Below are 19,240 nucleotides of genomic sequence, written 5' to 3'. Positions count from 1 at the left end.
CCAGGTGACGTCAGAGACTCCTTGTGATAGGCTCCTTCAGGTGTTGCTAGCCTATCCTCTCTCCTATGTAGCCAAACCCTCTTTTCTGGCTATTTAGGGTCTCTGTCTCTGGGGAAACGGCAGATAACGAATGCAAGAGCTCATCCGAGTTCCTCTGCATCTCTCTCTTCACCTTCTGATAAGGAATCGACTGCTGACCGCGCTGGAAGCCTGCAAACCTGCAACATAGTAGCAAAGACGACTACTGCAACTCTGTAACGCTGATCCTGCCGCCTTCTCGACTGTTTTCCTGCTTGTGCATGCTGTGGGGGTAGTCTGCCTCCTCTCTGCACCAGAAGCTCCGAAGAAATCTCCCGTGGGTCGACGGAATCTTCCCCCTGCAACCGCAGGCACCAAAAAGCTGCATTACCGGTCCCTTGGGTCTCCTCTCAGCACGACGAGCGAGGTCCCTCGAATCCAGCGACTCTGTCCAAGTGACCCCCACAGTCCAGTGACTCTTCAGCCCAAGTTTGGTGGAGGTAAGTCCTTGCCTCACCTCGCTGGGCTGCATTGCTGGGAACCGCGACTTTGCAGCTACTCCGGCCCCTGTGCACTTCCGGCAGAAATCCTTTGTGCACAGCCAAGCCTGGGTCCACGGCACTCTAACCTGCATTGCACGACTTTCTAAGTTGGTCTCCGGCGACGTGGGACTCCTTTGTGCAACTTCGGCGAGCACCGTTTCACGCATCCTCGTAGTGCCTGTTTCTGGCACTTTTCCGGGTGCTACCTGCTTCAGTGAGGGCTCTTTGTCTTGCTCGACGTCCCCTCTCTCTTCAGGTCCAATTTGCGACCTCCTGGTCCCTCCTGGGCCCCAGCAGCGTCCAAAAACGCCAAACGCACGATTTGCAGCTAGCAAGGCTTGTTGGCATTCTTTTTGCGGGAAAACACTTCTGCACGACTCTCCAAGGCGAGAGGGATCCGTCTACCAAAGGGGAAGTCTCTAGCCCTTTTCGTTCCTGCAGAAACCGCAGCTTCTTCTGTCCAGTAGAAGCTTCTTTGCACCCGCAGCTGGCATTTCCTGGGCATCTGCCCATCTCCGACTTGCTTGTGACTTTTGGACTTGGTCCCCTTGTTCCACAGGTACCCTAGATTGGAAATCCACAGTTGTTGCATTGCTGGTTTGTGTCTTTCCTGCATTATTCCTCTAACACAACTATTTTGTCCTTATGGGAACTTTAGTGCACTTTGCACTCACTTTTCAGGGTCTTGGGGAGGGTTATTTTTCTAACTCTCACTATTTTCTAATAGTCCCAGCGACCCTCTACAAGGTCACATAGGTTTGGGTTCGCATTCCACTTTTGGAGTATATGGTTTGTGTTGCCCCCATCCCTATGTTTCCCCATTGCATCCTATTGTAACTATACATTGTTTGCACTGTTTTCTAAGACTATACTGCATATTTTTGCTATTGTGTATATATATCTTGTGTATATTTCCTATCCTCTCACTGAGGGTACACTCTAAGATACTTTGGCATATTGTCATAAAAATAAAGTACCTTTGTTTTTAGTATAACTGTGTATTGTGTTTTCTTATGATATTGTGCATATGACACTAGGTGGTACTGTAGTAGCTTCACACGTCTCCTAGTTCAGCCTAAGCTGCTCTGCTAAGCTACCATTATCTATCAGCCTAAGCTGCTAGACACCCTATACACTAATAAGGGATAACGGCCTGGTGCAAGGTGCAAGTACCCCTTGGTACTCACTACAAGCCAGTCCAGCCTCCTACATTGGTTGTGCAGTGGTGGGATAAGTGCTTGAGACTACTTACCACTCTTGTCATTGTACTTTTCATAAGAGAAAAATATACAAAACAAGGTCAGTGTATATACACATAGCCAAAAAGTTTTGCATTTCCTCTTTTCACTCTTTTCTAAGTGCTGAAAAGTACTTCTAAACTTTCAAAAAGTTCTTAAAAGTTTAAAAAGTTTTTTTCGGTCTTTCCAAAAAGTTCTGAAAACTTTTTTCTCTTTTTCTATCACTTTAACTCTCTCAAAAAAATGTCTGGCACAGGCCAAAGTGTTGATCTGTCCAAACTTGCATATGACAACCTTAGCTGGAAAAGAGCAAGGAGTCTCTGTATAGAGAGAGGTTTGAGTGTAGGGAAGAATCCTTCCTTGGAACTGTTACTTAACATGCTTAGAGAACAGGATAAGGCCATAGGTGCCTCATCTGTTGAAAAAGTACCTAATAGTTCTCAATCTGATTCAGGGACTCCCCCAGGAAAAGATTCAGGAAAGAAACTTCCTAGCCTGCCCATTACTAGACAATCTAGCATAGATGGTAATGATGATGAGCCACACCAAATAAATAGTGTTGTCTCACATCATAGCAAAAGCATTTATTCTCACCATACTGGTAGTAATGTTTCTGTAAACCAAGCTGTTAGGGTGGCTTCTGTAAGGGACAGGTCTCCTTCTGTTCATTCCCATCATAGCTCTGTTTCTAGAAATGTCCCTCCCACCAACCCTGATGACAGAATGTTAGAGAGGGAACTCAATAAGTTGAGGGTGGAACAAACCAGACTGAAGCTTAAAAAGCAACAGCTGGATTTGGATAGACAGTCTTTTGAATTAGAGAAGGAAAGACAGAAGTTGGGTTTAGATACCCATGGTGGCAGCAGCAGTATTCCCCATAGTCATCCTGCAAAAGAGCATGATTCCAGGAATCTGCACAAGATAGTTCCCCCTTATAAGGAGGGGGATGACATTAACAAGTGGTTTGCTGCACTTGAGAGGGCCTGTGTTGTACAGGATGTCCCTCAAAGGCAGTGGGCTGCTATCCTATGGCTATCATTTAGTGGAAAAGGTAGGGATAGGCTCCTTACTGTGAAAGAAAATGATGCTAATAATTTCCAAGTTCTTAAGAATGCACTCCTGGATGGTTATGGCTTAACCACTGAACAGTACAGGATAAAGTTCAGAGAGACCAAAAAGGAGTCTTCACAAGACTGGGTTGATTTCATTGACCAGGCAGTGAAGGCCTTGGAGGGGTGGTTACATGGCAGTAAAGTTACTGATTATGACAGCCTGTATAACTTGATCCTGAGAGAGCATATTCTTAATAATTGTGTGTCTGATTTGTTGCACCAGTACTTGGTGGACTCTGATCTGACCTCTCCCCAAGAATTGGGAAAGAAGGCAGACAAATGGGTCAGAACAAGAGTGAACAGAAAAGTTCATACAGGGGGTGACAAAGATGGCAACAAAAAGAAGGATGGTAAGTCTTCAGACAAGGGTGGGGACAAATCTAAAAATGAGTCTTCATCAGGCCCACAAAAACACTCTGGTGGGGGTGGTGGGTCCAAATCCTCCTTTAATCAGAACAAGGAAAAGAAACCATGGTGCTATTTATGTAAAATAAAAGGCCATTGGACAACAGATCCCAGTTGTCCAAAGAAAGGCACCACTGCTCCTACCACTACAACCCCTACTGCTACACCTAGTGTCCCTACTAATAGCAGTGGTGGTGGGAGCAAACCTACTAATAGCCAATCCAAGGGAGTAGCTGGGCTCACTTTTGGTAACTTAGTTGGGGTTGGTCTGATTAGGGAGACCACAGAGGCTACTTTAGTCTCTGAAGGGGCTATTGATTTAGCCACTTTGGTTGCTTGCCCCCATAACTTGGAGAAGTACAAGCAACTAACCCTAAAAACTGGTGTTGAGGTCCAGGCCTACAGGGACACAGGTGCCAGTGTCACAATGGTGATTGAGAAACTGGTGCACCCTGAACAACACATACTTGGACACCAGTACCAAGTAACCGATGCTCACAACATAACACAAAGCCACCCCATGGCTGTTGTAAATCTCAACTGGGGGGGGGGGGGGGTAACTGGTCCAAAGAAAGTTGTGGTAGCTTCAGATTTACCTGTAGACTGTCTATTAGGGAATGATTTGGAGACATCAGCTTGGTCAGATGTGGAGTTGGAGGCCCATGCAGCAATGCTGGGCATCCCAGGGCATATTTTTGCTTTGACAAGGGCTCAGGCCAAAAAGCAAAAAGGACAGGGAAGCTTGGATCCTGGAACAATGGACCAAGTGCTCCCTAAAGCTAGGGGTAGTAGAAGCAAACCACTTCCTACTATCCCTCCCTCTACAGTGGATTCTACTTCTGAGGAAGAAGAATTCCCTCCCTGTGCAGAACCTACACCAGAGGAGCTGGAAGCAGACACTGCTGAGCTTTTGGGTCAAGGGGGGCCGGCCAGAGAGGAGCTGAGTGTGGCACAGCAAACCTGTCCCACATTAGAGGGTCTCAGACAGCAAGCTGTCAAACAGGCTAATGGGGATGTCAGTGACTCTCACAGAGTTTACTGGGAGGACAACCTCTTGTACACTGAGCATAGGGATCCTAAACCTGGAGCTGCCAGGAGATTAGTGATTCCTCAGGAGTACAGAAAGTTCCTCCTAACACTGGCACATGACATTCCCCTAGCTGGGCACCTGGGTCAAATGAAAACTTGGGACAGATTGGTTCCATTGTTTCATTGGCCTAGGATGTCTGAGGACACAAAGGAATTTTGTAAGTCCTGTGAAACCTGTCAAGCCAGTGGCAAGACAGGTGGCACCCCAAAGGCACCCCTTATCCCACTGCCTGTGGTTGGGGTTCCCTTTGAGAGGGTAGGGGTTGACATAGTTGGCCCCCTTGACCCTCCTACTGCTTCAGGCAATAGGTTTATCTTGGTGGTAGTGGACCATGCCACAAGATACCCTGAAGCAATTCCTTTAAGGACCACTACATCTCCAGCAGTGGCAAAGGCCCTCCTGGGAATATTTTCCAGGGTGGGCTTCCCAAAGGAAGTAGTATCAGACAGAGGAAGCAATTTCATGGCTGCATACTTAAAGGCCATGTGGAAGGAGTGTGGTGTAACGTACAAGTTCACAACACCCTATCATCCACAAACAAATGGACTGGTGGAGAGATTTAATAAAACTCTCAAAGGCATGATTATGGGACTCCCTGAAAAACTCCGCAGGAGATGGGATATCCTTCTACCATGCCTCCTTTTTGCCTACAGGGAGTTACCCCAGAAAGGAGTGGGCTCCAGCCCCTTTGAACTTCTTTTTGGACACCCTGTTAGGGGTCCACTCACACTTGTAAAGGAGGGTTGGGAACAACCTTTAAAAGCTCCTAAGCAGGATATTGTGGATTATGTACTTGGCCTCAGATCAAGGATGGCTGAGTACATGAAAAAGGCCAGTAAAAACCTTCAGGCCAGCCAAGAGCTCCAGAAGCAATGGCATGATCAGAAGGCTGTTTTGGTTCAGTACCAACCAGGGCAGAAAGTGTGGGTCTTGGAGCCTGTGGCCCCAAGAGCACTCCAAGATAAATGGAGTGGACCCCACACAATTGTTGAAAAGAAGGGTGAAGTCACCTACTTGGTTGACTTAGGCACTGCCAGGAGTCCCCTTAGGGTGCTCCATGTCAACCGCCTGAAACCCTACTATGACAGGGCTGATCTCACCCTGCTCATGGCAACTGATGAGGGACAGGAAGAAGACAGTGATCCTCTACCTGATCTCTTCTCTTCCACAGAACAAGATGCTCTTGTGGAAGGTGTAGTTTTGGCAGATTGTCTTACTGCTGAGCAGAAAGACCATTGCATAAATCTCCTAGGACAATTTTCAGAACTCTTCTCTACTGTGCCAGGCACCACTTCTTGGTGTGAGCACACTATAGATACTGGAGACAGTTTACCTGTCAAAAGTAAGATCTATAGGCAGCCTGACCATGTCAGGGACTGCATAAAGCAAGAAGTTCAGAAAATGTTGGAACTAGGAGTGGTTGAGCACTCTGACAGTCCATGGGCTTCTCCTGTGGTACTGGTACCAAAACCCAATTCTAAAGATGGAAAGAAGGAAATGCGGTTTTGTGTAGACTATAGAGGTCTCAACTTGGTAACCAAAACTGATGCTCACCCTATACCCAGGGCAGATGAGCTTATAGATACACTGGCATCTGCCAAGTATCTAAGCACTTTTGATTTGACTGCAGGGTATTGGCAGATCAAATTATCAGAAGATGCTAAATCTAAGACTGCATTTTCTACCATTGGAGGACATTACCAGTTTACTGTAATGCCTTTTGGTTTGAAAAATGCACCTGCCACTTTTCAGAGGTTGGTGAACACAGTCCTGCAAGGGCTGGAAGCTTTCAGTGCAGCATATTTGGACGATATAGCTGTCTTTAGCTCCAGCTGGGATGATCACCTGGTCCACCTATGGAAAGTTTTGGAGGCCCTGCAAAAGGCAGGCCTCACTATCAAGGCTTCAAAGTGCCAGATAGGGCAGGGTAAGGTGGTTTATCTGGGACACCTTGTTGGTGGGGAACAGATTGCACCACTTCAGGGGAAAATCCAAACAATTATTGATTGGGTTCCCCCTACCACTCAGACTCAGGTGAGAGCCTTCCTAGGCCTCACTGGGTACTACAGGAGGTTCATTAAGAACTATGGCTCCATTGTAGCCCCTCTTAATGACCTCACATCCAAGAAAATGCCTAAAAAGGTATTATGGACAGCAAACTGTCAGAAAGCTTTTGAGGAGCTGAAGCAGGCCATGTGCTCTGCACCTGTCCTGAAAAGCCCTTGTTACTCTAAAAAATTCTATGTCCAAACTGATGCATCTGAATTAGGAGTAGGGGCAGTCCTATCACAAATTAATTCTGAGGGCCAGGATCAACCTGTTGCTTTTATTAGTAGGAGGTTGACCCCTAGAGAAAAGCGTTGGTCTGCCATTGAGAGGGAGGCCTTTGCTGTGGTCTGGGCTCTGAAGAAGTTGAGGCCATACCTGTTTGGCACTCACTTCATTGTTCAGACAGACCACAAACCTCTACTTTGGCTAAAACAAATGAAAGGTGAAAATCCTAAATTGTTGAGGTGGTCCATATCCCTACAGGGAATGGACTATACAGTGGAACATAGACCTGGGAGTAGCCACTCCAATGCAGATGGACTCTCCAGATATTTCCACTTAGACAATGAAGACTCATCAGGTCATGGCTAGTCTTATTGTCCTTCGTTTGGGGGGGGTTGTGTAGGAAAGTACCATCTTGCCTGGCATGTTACCCCCATTTTTCACTGTATATATGTTGTTTTAGTTGTATGTGTCACTGGGACCCTGGTAACCCAGGGCCCCAGTGCTCATAAGTGTGCCTGAATGTGTTACCTGTGTAGTGACTAACTGTCTCACTGAGGCTCTGCTAATCAGAACCTCAGTGGTTATGCTCTATCATTTCTTTCCAAATTGTCACTGACAGGCTAGTGACCATTTTTTACCAATTTACATTGGCTTACTGGAACACCCTTATAATTCCCTAGTATATGGTACTGAGGTACCCAGGGTATTGGGGTTCCAGGAGATCCCTATGGGCTGCAGCATTTCTTTTGCCACCCATAGGGAGCTCTGACAATTCTTACACAGGCCTGCCACTGCAGCCTGAGTGAAATAACGTCCACGTTATTTCACAGCCATTTTACACTGCACTTAAGTAACTTATAAGTCACCTATATGTCTAACCTTTACCTGGTAAAGGTTAGGTGCAAAGTTACTTAGTGTGAGGGCACCCTGGCACTAGCCAAGGTGCCCCCACATTGTTCAGAGCCAATTCCCTGAACTTTGTGAGTGCGGGGAGACCATTACACGTGTGCACTACATATAGGTCACTACCTATATGTAGCTTCACAATGGTAACTCCGAATATGGCCATGTAACATGTCTATGATCATGGAATTGCCCCCTCTATGCCATCCTGGCATAGTTGGCACAATCCCATGATCCCAGTGGTCTGTAGCACAGACCCTGGTACTGCCAAACTGCCCTTCCTGGGGTTTCACTGTAGCTGCTGCTGCTGCCAACCCCTCAGACAGGCAGCTGCCCTCCTGGGGTCCAGCCAGGCCTGGCCCAGGATGGCAGGACAAAGAACTTCCTCTGAGAAAGGGTGTGACACCCTCTCCCTTTGGAAAATGGTGTGAAGGCAGGGGAGGAGTAGCCTCCCCCAGCCTCTGGAAATGCTTTGTTGGGCACAGATGTGCCCAATTCTGCATAAGCCAGTCTACACCGGTTCAGGGACCCCTTAGCCCCTGCTCTGGCGCGAAACTGGACAAAGGAAAGGGGAGTGACCACTCCCCTGACCTGCACCTCCCCTGGGAGGTGTCCAGAGCTCCTCCAGTGTGCTCCAGACCTCTGCCATCTTGGAAACAGAGGTGCTGCTGGCACACTGGACTGCTCTGAGTGGCCAGTGCCACCAGGTGACGTCAGAGACTCCTTGTGATAGGCTCCTTCAGGTGTTGCTAGCCTATCCTCTCTCCTAGGTAGCCAAACCCTCTTTTCTGGCTATTTAGGGTCTCTGTCTCTGGGGAAACGGCAGATAACGAATGCAAGAGCTCATCCGAGTTCCTCTGCATCTCTCTCTTCACCTTCTGATAAGGAATCGACTGCTGACCGCGCTGGAAGCCTGCAAACCTGCAACATAGTAGCAAAGACGACTACTGCAACTCTGTAACGCTGATCCTGCCGCCTTCTCGACTGTTTTCCTGCTTGTGCATTCTGTGGGGGTAGTCTGCCTCCTCTCTGCACCAGAAGCTCCGAAGAAATCTCCCGTGGGTCGACGGAATCTTCCCCCTGCAACCGCAGGCACCAAAAAGCTGCATTACCGGTCCCTTGGGTCTCCTCTCAGCACGACAAGCGAGGTCCCTCGAATCCAGCGACTCTGTCCAAGTGACCCCCACAGTCCAGTGACTCTTCAGTCCAAGTTTGGTGGAGGTAAGTCCTTGCCTCACCTCGCTGGGCTGCATTGCTGGGAACCGCGACTTTGCAGCTACTCCGGCCCCTGTGCACTTCCGGCGGAAATCCTTTGTGCACAGCCAAGCCTGGGTCCACGGCACTCTAACCTGCATTGCACGACTTTCTAAGTTGGTCTCCGGCGACGTGGGACTCCTTTGTGCAACTTCGGCGAGCACCGTTTCACGCATCCTTGTAGTGCCTGTTTCTGGCACTTCTCCGGGTGCTACCTGTTTCAGTGAGGGCTCTTTGTCTTGCTCGACGTTCCCTCTCTCTTTAGGTCCAATTTACGACCTCCTGATCCCTCCTGGGCCCCAGCAGCGTCCAAAAATGCCAAACGCACGATTTGCAGCTAGCAAGGTTTGTTGGCGTTCTTTCGGCGGGAAAACACTTCTGCACGACTCTCCAAGGCGAGAGGGATCCGTCCACCAAAGGGGAAGTCTCTAGCCTTTTTTGTTCCTGCAGAAACCGCAGCTTCTTCTGTCCAGTAGAAGCTTCTTTGCACCCGCAGCTGGCATTTCCTGGGCATCTGCCCATCTCCGACTTGCTTGTGACTTTTGGACTTGGTCCCCTTGTTCCACAGGTACCCTAGATTGGAAATCCACAGTTGTTGCATTGCTGGTTTGTGTCTTTCCTGCATTATTCCTCTAACACGACTATTTTGTCCTTAGGGGAACTTTAGTGCACTTTGCACTCACTTTTCAGGGTCTTGGGGAGGGTTATTTTTCTAACTCTCACTATTTTCTAGTAGTCCCAGCGACCCTCTACAAGGTCACATAGGTTTGGGGTCCATTCGTGGTTCGCATTCCACTTTTGGAGTATATGGTTTGTGTTGCCCCTATCCCTATGTTTCCCCATTGCATCCTATTGTAACTATACATTGTTTGCACTGTTTTCTAAGACTATACTGCATATTTTTGCTATTGTGTATATATATCTTGTGTATATTTCCTATCCTCTCACTGAGGGTACACTCTAAGATACTTTGGCATATTGTCATAAAAATAAAGTACCTTTATTTTTAGTATAACTGTGTATTGTGTTTTCTTATGATATTGTGCATATGACACTAGGTGGTACTGTAGTAGCTTCACACGTCTCCTAGTTCAGCCTAAGCTGCTCTGCTAAGCTACCATTATCTATCAGCCTAAGCTGCTAGACACCCTATACACTAATAAGGGATAACTGGGCCTGGTGCAAGGTGCAAGTACCCCTTGGTACTCACTACAAGCCAGTCCAGCCTCCTACACTGCTCTGCAACCTTTTCTTTGGTCCTTGACTAGAGGTAAAACCACCTTTTCCGCACTTCATCAAATGAGCGGTGGCTGACTCCAATTGCATATATTTTGGATTGTATGTCCATCCATATTTTTTTTTTCTGCGAGTCAGGTACAGTCATTGCTGCCCTCCCAAACAACACATCATGATGTAGGCAGCACTCCTCAGTGAGGACTTCCAACTCTTTTTCAGAGAATTTTAACTTCCTCTTCCTCCCTGCTGTGTTTGTTTCCTTTGTTCGGCTAGCCATGGCTGCAGTTGCTCCTCTCTGCCTGGCGAGCCTCTGCTGTGTGTGCTGCCTAGACTCCTCTCACACTCATGGGAGGCACTTCCTGGTTCAAGGTTCAATACCCAGCACCAGGAAGTGAAGTTTCTCTATTATTTTGCTCCCGTTTGCTAATTGCGACTCACAATTAGGGTCCAGGTCGCAATTTGCGATTCAGTAACAATCCCATTCACAATTTAGGTAATTGCAATTTGCGTAATCACAAATTGCAGTGCGACTTTGTACCGAATTGCTGAATTGGTGGTCACTTCCTTCCTATATTCCGATTTGCGCGTCGGTAATTACAGTTCGCACTGATTCGAAATTACCCACTTGCAAATTTTGGTTTTCGTACATGTGGACCATAGTTCTTTGTTTAATTCTTTCAGAAGGTAAATTATTTATTTATCAGTATTCAATAAATCCACATCAGACCGGTACCTCTTTACTCACAACGGTCTGCAATTTGACACTAGTACTATGTCTCTCCCATTATCTCATTATAGGTACAACAAAGTACCCTGAGCTATACATTACAAGGATATTGGAGGTCTCCAAGGAGTTCCCAAACCACATAGGAATTTTGTCTTCAGTCTTGTTTTTTAGGTTCATGGAACTCTGAACTTGCAATATCCTTTTAAAGTATGGCAGAGGGTATTCTATTCTTTATAACAGAAGGTTACCCCCAATACCTTTGCCCAGAAGCTTTAAGCTGAAGGCCCTGATTACAACTGTGCAGTTTTTTGTGCAGGGGTAGTAGAGGGCCAGAATCCTGATTCCAGCTGGCACCCTTGCACCAGAAATCAGTGTATATATAGTTTCTCCAGGTCCATATACTTTTCAGGGCACTTTTTCCTGACCCTGGGGAGGAAACCACTAAGCAGGTGGAAAATGTCAGTGTAGGTGCTGTTGCCTGTCTGAGAGAGTTAACTCTTCCAGTGATATTCCACCATTCTTAATCAAGGCATTAGTGTCTTGCTCCTCCCTATCAACAAGTATGGTTACCATTTTGTAGAATAAATGTGGTATCTGTGGTGTCCTTTGAAGACAACAAAAACATTTGCATTGTAATATGGTCAAAACAGCTAAAGTAACATAAGGAGACTGTCTTGCTTCAGTAACATATAGAGAGATTCTTGCTTTTGTATAATGTTTCACTAACTTTCAGGTAGGTCCAATACTCGGAGTCCATTCTTCTATGTTCACCTCATTACAATAATAGGTATCAACCTCCGCTTACACTTTGTTCCTCTATTTGCGCTTGCATGTGAAAATTCACTCTGCGGCCATTCTGCAGTAGGCTGATATAATGACTACCTATCCATAAGATGTCCTGTAATGTTCCCATGCTCCCAGGATTGCCAGCCTGTTCCTGTGACCAAATAGAGCTGGTGGAGGGCCGTGCTGACTATATAACGAAGAAGAATGCACCCAGTAGTGAAATTACTGATAGCTAACATTACATCCATTTTCTTATTTCAGTGATTACAGCTACGGAGAATACCAAAGCAACGTCAGAAACAAGTCATGAGCAAACAAATAAGTGGAGAGGTCAAACTAATGCCATAGTTGTGCAACACCTACAACGCAGGACAACAGAGGAGGAAAATCTGTCTGACAGGTAAAAAAACATGGTTGGGAAGCAATCCCATCCACTAATCTATAGGCCACAGGGAGCTCAGTATGAGGAGCACCACAAATGCCGATGCCCTATCACTAATCTCACCAGCACATACAAAAGGACAAAAGGGAGGAGAAGAAAACTTAATAGGCACTGTGGCCACAGGCAAGATGTTGCATTGATCACAGAAGAATCTAGCACCTAAGACCTGGAACACTAAGAGGTATATTTATACCCCATTTGCGCCAAATTTGCATAATTTGTTTTGACACAAATTCAGAGCAAACCTAACTCCTAATTTAAACTTTGGCGGTAGACCCGTCTAGCGCCAAAGATTTAGAGTTAAAGTCATTTTTTGCCTGCGGGAAACTACCTTGCATCAATGAGAGGCAAGGTAGGCGTTCACAGGCAAAATATTATGATGTAGCCTTAGCTCCATATCTATCCCCCCTTGCTAAAATCAAGCACGGGGGAAGAGGGCCTTAGTTAATGGCGCTAAGCATGCTTAGCGTAATTATTTAATGCCTGGGTCAGGGCAGACGTTAGGGAACCTGTGGGCCTATTTCCATGGTCAGAGACCATGGAATAGGCCCACAGTTTCCCCTCCCTAGCCCCAGGGACACCCTCACCCACACCAGAGGATGGGGGGATCCCATCCTCTGGCGAGTAAGGTAAGTACAGGTAAGTATATTTTTTTTTAAGAAGTGCCATAGGGGACCTAACATGGGACCCCCTACATGGCACTGGGCCCAAGCCCATGCCCAGGGGACATATGCCCCCTGGGCATGGCCATTGGGGTGGGGTGGTGGGTATGTCAAAAGGGGTTGTGCGTCAAAGGCTGGTTAGAGGCATTATTTAACCCTCTGCCCATACTAGCATCATCCTTTGACGTACAATCTCATGTTCCCTCTAAACCTCCCCCATCCCGCTAGCTTGGCCTTACCGCGGGCTACTGTCATACCATAAATATGACGCCTGGCAAGCGTATTGGGATGGCGCTAGCCGGCGGAATACTTTTTCACACAAAACTGTGTTAGCGCAGTTTTGCGAGAAAAAGTATAAATCAGGACCTAAGTTGACAGAGCAGTCTTCAGTTGGGGCACAAATCCCCACCTCAAACAGAGGCCAGTGCACTACTAGCACCACACAACAATTCTATCAAGGCAGGAAAACCTGCACAGTCCATACATAGCAACAAAGACCTTGCCTAGGGGATGCGTAGCACCGCGGAATAACTAATAGACAACACCCCATGGAAACATAATAGAAAGCAACCTCTGTTATGCTCTGTGAATAAAGGGGACGGCAGACATGACACTTTTACAGAACAGCAACAGCTCCTAAATAACAGTTTGATCCAGTGGCGGCTGGTGACATGTCAAAGTGGTCGGGCGTAAAAGTTGGGGATTAATTATACATGACAAGTGAGTCTGGATGACACAAGGGCATTCAACCCATGCAACATTCACTGAATTATCCTCCTATGAATTCATCTATGTGTCCATCATCTGTTCATGCATGCATCCATCCATCCATCCTTCTAGAGACTCTCCCATTCACTCGTCCACCAACTCATCCATCTATGTATCCATTCACTGGAAAGTCACCTATTCATTTGTCCACCATATGGAGCATTCATCCATTCAGGTATACATCAACTCATCCTTCTGGACACTCTGTGCTGTAACTCCTCTGTCCACCCATCCATCTATGTATCCTTTCACCCGAGCATCCAGCCACCAATCCATATGATGAAAGTACATTTGCTTGCCTGTATTTGAACCACTTTCTCAATTACTCTGTTTGCCAGACATGCAAAAACACAATATTGCTTTGTAACCTGATCCATTTGAATTTCCTTTGTAATCTCTATTCATTGTTTTAATTAATTTGCTGGTGTTCAAGTGCTTCCATCCAATTAGAAGGTATATTTTGGAGGTGTGTGATTAACAATCATTGGCTCCATCTTCATCAAAGCTGGACGGAAGTGCCTTCCTTAACATAAAGTAATTCAGATTCAAGGGGCATTTTAAATTGGCTTCTCTTCTTATACCCAGAGTAGGTTAAACGTTGTCTGCAAGGTAAAAATCGACTACGATTGAATGCAGGCTGCAAATGCTGAGCCTAACATGGGGTGTGTTCATTCAGATTTGCAATTATTGCACAGTTCACATTGTTGAAATATGTTTCCTAATCTGCTCAAAAAGAACTTTGTCCATCTAATTGCTCACTCAACTAACTCAAGCTTTCTTGATATTCAACACATGTATAGATGCCCAAGTGGGTGGTAGGGGCATATTTCAAGTTTCTTTTCAGGTGCTTAGCACCTGAATCATACAGCCCATTAAAAACCTACTACCTCTAGGCCCCCTCCCTCCATATCTCTGAATGACCACACTTGTTTCCTGGGTATTAAACTGCCAACCATCCTCAAATCTGAACATGTCTGCTACCTCAGAGCCTTGGTTCCTTCACTTTTTGAACGAATGCAGGCTACATGCATCAAGAAGAAAGCAGTTAAGTGAATTTTCAGACTGTGACTTGGCTTGGGGCCTCAGTATCACCTCTACACCGATGTTCCACACACTGTACGCTCCGGATGCCATTTCAGATTTAATAACACTATGGGCTAGATTTAAGAAAAGTAGCTCTTGTAGCACCACTTTTCTTGTGGCCCCTTGGTGGCCCCTTGGCGCAGGGTACCACGCACCATTGCACAGGGTAGAGGGCAATAGCGTCAGAATTTCTGACACCATTGATGTATTGTTCAGGGTTAGCGCTAACCCTGAACAGTACATAACGGCCCATTGAAAACAATGGCATGCCCGCTTTTAATGCCTGCTCTGAGCAAGAGTTAAAAATGGCGGAAAAAATTACACTCTCTTAGATTTCTTCGTGCTATTTTTGCACCCCCAAATGGGGGAACGCCTCCCTTGCATACATTATGCCTTGTGCAGGCATAATGTGGCGCAAGGGGTTACAAAGTGGCGCAATGCAGACATTGTGCTACTTTGTAAATATGGTGCAGCGTTTTTGGCCATCTAATGCCACAATAGCGTAAAAAAATTACGCTAATGTGTTGTTAGATGGCGCTAGGCCCTCTTAAATCTGGGCCTATGTCTACAGGTATAAAGACCACGACTGCACCTCATGGGAGGATGAGGATTATCAATATAGAAAGGGCATTTTCCTTAAGGAGCTTCTGTTTCATTTCTACTAAGGAAGATGTTATGTGACATATACATTTCATACTAGTAGGCAGAAATGTGATGAATGTCATTGTCTGCTTGTTACCTGAGTCTTGGTAGGAGCTCTACACGTATGAGGTGAAGAGAAGTAGTCAGGATATCTTTCTTCTCTGCGAGTACCCAGTCTGCTTGCCTTTATCATGCAGATCACGTCGTGAACAACCAGCCACATGTACACAGCAATCCTATCCCAGCAATCCCAGAGTGAGCTGGGGTCATGGAGGCTTGTTCCCACCCCACCCTGTGACGAGTTAGTTAAAAGGTGGGCTGCAGACCTACACAGACTCACTGAATGAAAAACAGCCTTGGAAACCCAGGAGTTAAGCTTAAGGAGTCCATGCTGTTTTCATTCACCGAGGCTGCAGTGCACCATAGGGAGGCAGTGCCTTACAGTGTTGTAGGCTGCTGGAGGCCAGGGCTGAAATGGATCATGCGAAGGCTGGCACATGCGCTGTAGCACATGTGCCTTTTGAAAGTGCCTGGTTTTGCCAGACTCTCGCACATAGCGAGGGCCACACTTTTTCAAGTTTTAATAAATTAAGCATTTGTCATGAGATAGCAATTGATGCAGAAATTGAAGCAGGGGCGAGCCCTGCCGCCCTAATCAAGAAACCGCCATTGGTGTGTTCCCCAGCATCAGCGCCCTCTGGAACGCTGGCCTATTCTTTCTCTTCTTATGTCTCAGAAAAAAATCAAAGACCTTTTTTAAAATTTCAATCTTTTTAATTGCATTATTTTATATTCCTATTGTGTTTTTCAATAGTGTCAAGAAGACTCTGTGTGCTTGCACTGATAAAGCAAACGATACATAACAAGAGATCTCACCTGAGCACATCTAACATCTTCCAGTATGAAAAAAATGACTCCGGTCCTGTGAAGGCTACCCAAACATGGAATACATAGAACCTCATCAGATCTGCACTTGGTTGTCAGGTGTCCAAGATAAAACAACAGATGGCAGGGGAGAAAGGAGCATCCCGCAGAAGATGTGGAAGAACCAACTATCACAGGTACACATGGGGGGAAAGTTACAAATATTTTGCACTGGGTTAGCATCACAAAAGTGACGCTAACGAGCATAAAATGTTTTTTTCCTAATTTATTTTTCAGTGCACAATTTGTTTTGCACTAGAAAGCACTCTAAAAGTAGCGCAAAGAAGCATGAAGCACTGCTTTGCTTTACTTAGTGCCAAGGGAGCGCTACATGGGTGGTACATAGGCGTTCCCATGCAACCACTCATGCCTTTTGATGCAAATCCCTATCTACAAATAAATGTAGACAGGGTTTGCACCAAAAGTTAATATCATTTGAAAGCAGGTATTGAAAGGAGAAATGTTTTCATTTCTTCTTTCTTTTCCAACTTTGCATGCCTACTGCACTAAGCAGCACGCATGCAAAGTGAGACAAGTTTTAATATGTGTCTAAGCACAGTATTTTGTACTGGAAGGGTCCTTCCAGTACAAAACCTAAGCTACACTGGCGCACACACACTTGCACTATGGGGCAAAGGTGGGTGCATGGCGCACAGAAGCAAAAACAAGTGCCGCCGCTAGGGAGAGGAGAGTGCAATACGTTTGTAGATAAGGTGCTCTCCTGCTCCCTCCCTGTCACTCAGCGCAGCATTTGTGGCTGCTGGCTGCGGTATGTGCCTTTTCTGTAAATGTGGGCCATGATGCAACAAAGAAAACCAGTGAATCTACAATTGCAGACAAACTAGTGTAGTCAATGTTTCTGTAGACTAGAAAGCAAAAAAGTTAACAAAGATGAACAAGAAGACCTGAATCTCAGAGGGTCATTCCATGAATGATGTCCCACCACCACAGAACAAAACATAAAGAAGTGAGTAAAATAAAACTAGACACTGCTTTTAACGTCCAAAAAGAGAAAAAAAAGATTAGAAACACCACTCAAGGGCAGATGTAGAACAAACAGAAGACCCAGTAGGATATGCCAGCAGTTACTCGCCCTAGGAGGATGGAGCGCAGACCTAAGGCTATGCCACTATGTGCCCCTGATTGACAACTATCCAACATTTGAGTAGAAACATCCATCAAGGAAGGCCCATCTTGTAATAGGGACAACCACGAGTAATCGTGAACCCAAGCAGCTTGGCCTGTACTTATCAGTAACTCTGAGTGTCACCAGAAAGGGGAATCAATCAATCTAGCATTTCCCAGGATGGCTGCCGGGGCAATTATATATTTTAGTCGATTTTGCTACTGTGAGGCCTATTCCTCTCACATGCCAACTTTAATATACATTCAAGCTGTAATTCCTGATAAGGAAGGAGTAGCTCTGTCATGTTTCATATCTTTGGAATTGTAATAAGAAATCCTCTTTACTGGTAAAGTCAGATTTAACATTACTATTTTAGAAATGGAACCTTTAGAAAGCGGGCATTTCTCTGGTATTCCTGCTCTGTTTGCCTTGCAGACTGTCTTCAATACATGGGTAGGTGACAGCTACACTTTGAGCATTTCCTCTAGACAGCCACAAACACAGGAGGGGCAGGTGCGACTGAGTACTCATCTGAATTCATTGACATTCTGATTACCCTTCCTGGGCAGGACGTGTAGAGGGGAGCGGACACACATGAATAGGGAGGGAAGTGCCTGTCCCAACACAAAGAACTGATTACAACCTATTGGTAATCTGGAGCCACGGCTGGGATGAAGGGAGGACCTGTGCCCTTCTAGGAGCTGCTTTGAAGTCGCACCCCATTTCAAAGGCACATTTGGGTATACATACTGGGGCTTTGAACCTACCAAGACAGTCTTCTACTGGTTCTGGGAAGAACTCTGCTGGAATGAGACTGCTGTGCTACAAGGATTGATTGCCACTCTGCTTGACTCAGTGTTCTGATGAACTTCTTGACTGCTCTGCTGAACTGCCCCGCTGCCTGCTGATCTCTGCCCTGATGAGGACAAGGACTGGACCCATCTCACTTGAACCCAGAGTTACTCCAAGTGCTTGCTGGCTTGCCTCCTGTTTTCTGAAGTCTCAGGGACACAAAGAGTTCTTACAACTCACCTGCTACAGCTCCTGGATCTGTCTTCAATCAATTCCTGACCTCCAAGAGGTGCCTCTCCAGTCCTAGGTCCTTAAAAGTAGTCTTATGCAAATTTTGCTCTTCAAAACAAGCTTTTGGGCTCTTCACAAATTGGCCCGTTCACACTGGAACAGTGTCATTCGCACAAAGGATCAGCATCAGTGGCCACAATTTCATCTCTGCGCACAGCAGCAACTCTGTTCAGGCGGTGAGGGTCCAGCACATCCGTCCATGAATGCCCGGCGGCTCTTCGCGCCTGCGAACTGACTCTTTGCGCCAAACTGAGAAGGTAAAACTTTAACTGGACTTGCCTCAAACTGTATACGACCCGCGTCCCATCGCGGTTGGCCTCAACTTTGGATTTGCACTAGTCCCTCATGATCTCAAGTAACCTTTTGACCACTAGTGACTTCTAAGCACTATTTTTAGTTTATTCTTTAAAAATTCAAATCTCGACTTCTACTGATTGTATTTTTGTTGTTTTGTTCTTCGTTTACTCAGATAAATATTCTCTGTTTTTCTAAACGTGTGTGGAGTCTTTTTGTGGTGTTTTCATTGTGTTACACATTGCGTCTTAAGGTAAGCCTGCCTGCTCTGTGCCAACCTAACGCAATTAATTTAAAGTGTGTATCTGATTTACCCAGGCTAGGATTGTGGTTCCTGCTTGTACAGGGTGCATACGAGTGCCAAAAAGATCAAAGTGTCAACTGAGAACATCTACTGGCTTGAGAATGGATCAAAGTTTTAAAATATTGTCCTCCGCAATGGTGCACGGATCGAATACACGACATGGATTTGGCCTGGTCAATGTTTACCTTTGGACTTATAAGTAATTTTATCAAAAATTGTCTAAGAAGGTAATTTTCAGCAGGGGAAGAATGTGGTGTCGGAGGAGGCAGAGTCGTCTTCAGGGAGCTGCTGGATGAAACCACTGTGAAGATATCCACATTCAAGCTA

At 46.0% G+C, this 19,240-nt stretch overlaps 1 long non-coding RNA gene across 4 annotated transcripts in view; it reads left to right on the top strand.

The window, feature by feature from the left end:
- Window positions 1–19,240, top strand: part of LOC138283779 (uncharacterized) — a 150,107-nt gene that overhangs the window by 89,676 nt on the left and 41,191 nt on the right. For all 4 annotated transcript variants that reach the window (XR_011201304.1, XR_011201303.1, XR_011201302.1 and 1 more), the window contains 2 exons: window positions 11,847–11,985; window positions 15,997–16,243. This is a non-coding gene — a long non-coding RNA (uncharacterized lncRNA). The remainder of the gene's footprint in view (window positions 1–11,846; window positions 11,986–15,996; window positions 16,244–19,240) is intronic.

The sequence above is a fragment of the Pleurodeles waltl genome, chromosome 1_1, assembly GCF_031143425.1.
Source record: "Pleurodeles waltl isolate 20211129_DDA chromosome 1_1, aPleWal1.hap1.20221129, whole genome shotgun sequence".
In the NCBI taxonomy this organism is placed as follows: Eukaryota; Metazoa; Chordata; class Amphibia; order Caudata; family Salamandridae; genus Pleurodeles; species Pleurodeles waltl.
Note: the sequence above shows the minus strand (reverse complement) of the source record. Positions and strands in the feature narration are given on the sequence as shown.